The 3,126-nt window shown below is 39.8% G+C and overlaps 1 protein-coding gene across 1 annotated transcript in view; it reads right to left on the reverse strand.

Moving 5' to 3' along the window:
- Vta1 (vesicle trafficking 1) overlaps window positions 1-3,126 on the reverse strand; it is an 88,386-nt gene that overhangs the window by 33,032 nt on the left and 52,228 nt on the right. The gene's annotated exons all lie outside the window — the stretch shown is intronic.

Consider the following 3,126-nt stretch of genomic DNA (forward strand, 5'->3'; position numbering starts at 1 on the left):
GTAAGCACAAGACTATATCTCAGGAGATGGGTCATTAAAAATTTAGGGTTTACATTATGTCTAAAGTACAGACATCTTTACAATGCTACTAACTTCTCAAAGGAAGATGAAATTAACCAGTAATCATGCTGATTGGTTGACTGAGATATTTCCTTGAAAAGCTCAGCTGGAAGACATACACACACACACACACACACACACACACACACACACACACTTGACATGTTCTCAAATCCCAAAGCGGATTAAAGGTAAAATACATATTCTTAAAGGTAAAAAAAAAAAAAAAAAAAAGTAAGGTGGTGGTGATAGAATTTAAGATTTGGGTTCAAAAACAAGGTTAGATTAACTAGTTATTAGGCTCAGGCAAGTTATTTGTACCACTCTTGAAATCTTCATTAACTCCATTATAGATAGGCATATTCAAATAGCTCCCAAAAGGAGGACGAAGATAATAAGTGTAAAACGTTCAGCACAGTGCCCAACACCTAGCAAGTGCTCTATAAAGCATATTACCATAAGTTAAGACACTCATTTTGTTAAATATTTATTTTGTAACATTTTATACAATAACTGCAGAACCTGAGATAAAAGTACACCACAAATCCTCAGGGTTCATTCATACGGACAAAATATTGGGCATTTTAGAGAGAAATAGGGAAATTTTTATAAATAATATACATATTATATATAGACATATGTTTAAAATAGTTTATTATTTCTATTTGATGAGTATGAGTGTATCACCTGCATTCATGTAAGTGCACCTATGTTGTGCAATGCCTGCGGAGGTCAGAAGAGGGCACCAGATTCCTTGTAACTGGAGTTACAGATGATTGTTAGCTGCCAAGTAGGTGCTAGGAATGGAACCTGGGTCCTCTGCAAGAGCAATCAGTGCTCTTAGTCACTGAGCCGCCTCTCCAGCCCCCTTTTTGGTATAGTTTTTTATTGAATTTTTGTGTATTTTATACACATCTTAATCATCGTTATATCCCCTTCTCCATAGTTACCTTCTCATAACCTTCCCATTGGATTTCAGGCAATGTCATTTATGTTAAGGCCTATCGAGTCAGTTAGTGTTCCCTGACATCCAGCAGTGCAAGTTCATCCACTGAGGTCTAGTCAGCCTAACTAGAGTCACTCCCTTAAAGAAGATCAGCAATTCCTCACTGGGTAGCAATCAGCTACCCAACAGTTCTTCAGCTAAGATTGGGGCCTGCTGCCCATTTCCACAATTCTATGCTGGTTTTTGTCTGCTTGAGTTTGCATGGGTCTTGTGCATGCTGATACCATTACTGTAAGTTCATATGAGCAACATCCCCAAAACCTGTGGGACTCTATTTCCACATGGTCATGCACCTCCTCCCCTGGGTCTTATAATCTTTCCATCCCCTCTTCTCCAATTGTCCCTGAATCCTGGGTTCATTGCCTTCTGTTGGATGAGGGAGCTTTACTGATGAGAGTTGAGAGATGCACTAGTATTCTCTTTACCTCTTGTTCCACTATGTTCCACGAGTCTTAGGTGTAGAGGCTCCATTGTAGTTACATCACTCAACTGTTCTTTCTGACCGTTAATTTGTATGGCTGTATTGAAAGGTTTAAACAGGTCCTTTGTAGTAAACTGTGCTCTTCTTTGGTACTGAAGCCTAGCTGCCAACATGAGGTATCTGGATAGGCTTTAGGAGGTGATTAAGATTAAATGAGATCATAGGGGAAAGTCCTGCTCTAGGAGACAGTGTCCTACTAAGATAAAGGGGAAAAGACACAAGCAAGAGCAGGACTATTGACAGGTGAGGAAAGAGCCCTCATCAGAATTTCCCTTCTACATTAATCTAGCTTCTAGAACTGAGAGAAGGTAATGGCAATGACGGACCTAGCTCATTAGAGTTAATAAGCATGACTCTGACTCTGAGATGTGGGACTTAGCTGTAACAAGTATGGAAGAATGTAGAGATGGCTTTGGAGATGGATAGAGGTTGGAAGACTTCTAAGGCGAATGCTGGAAATATGGAGGTTCCAAAGCATTGTTGGTAAGGTCTTTGGTGGAACTGAGGAAAGGGTTATCAGAAACTGTTGGAAAGGGGATCCTTGTTCTACAAGTGGCAAGGGACATGGTTACACTGTATTCTAGTGTTTTGTGAAATGGAGAACTTGTGTCATTAAACTGGATATTTGGTCACGATTTAGAATTTCTTTCCTTTTTGAGCCAAGATTTCATGTACCTGAGGCTGGTTTCTAATCTGTTACGCAGCTGAGGATGACCCTGAACTCCCAATTCTTTGGCCTGCACTATCTTTGTGCTGGGATTACAAATGTGCATCACTGAGCTAGGCTAACCTAGGTATGTAGTAGGGAGACTGCTAAGTAAATACTGAAGGTACAGCTTTATCCTCATTACTAAGGGTAAAAATCCCAAAATGCAGAAAGAAGTTGAAGAACTATTAAGCCCAAAGGAACAAGAATTTGGCAACTGCATTTTTAAGTTTTGATTATCAATGCAAAAATCTCATTGTTATCATAGTAATGAACTGAATTCATTTGTTCAAGAAAATAAATGTGAACAAGTGAAGTTTATTCACAATGTAAAGTTTTTCAGAGTTGGACTATCTCTTCAAAGAATACAATACAGTGAAAAAGTGAGTTGGACTGGAGCTGGTCAACTTGACCAGTGGCCTGTTTGATAATCATGTCACTGAACATAGCCTCTCACTTGCATACTGCTCACCCTGCCCACAGCCACTTTTGTACTGCAACAGCAGAGTTGAATATCTGCAGTAAGGGTACGTGGCCCACAAGCTTCAAGCACTTCGTACTTGATTTGTTAAGAAAGTTTAATGACCCCTGCAGTAAAAGATCTTCACAGATGGGGCTGGAGAGATGGCTCAGCGGTTCAGAACACTGGTTATTCTTGCAGAAAGCCCAGGTTCGAATCTCAGCACCCACATGGCAGCTAACAACTGTCTGTAACTCCAGTTCCAGGGGGTCTGACAGCCTCTTCTGTCCTCTGCGGGAACTGCAAGACATGGGTGCACTTATCTACATGCAGGTATAACACTTATACACATAAAATAAAAATAATAAATAAAATTAAGAAAAAAAAAAAAGATCTTCACAGATGCCCCCAAA

Source organism: Nannospalax galili, unplaced genomic scaffold, assembly GCF_000622305.1.
Source record: "Nannospalax galili isolate Female #2095 unplaced genomic scaffold, S.galili_v1.0 scaffold154, whole genome shotgun sequence".
NCBI classification, from domain to species: Eukaryota; Metazoa; Chordata; class Mammalia; order Rodentia; family Spalacidae; genus Nannospalax; species Nannospalax galili.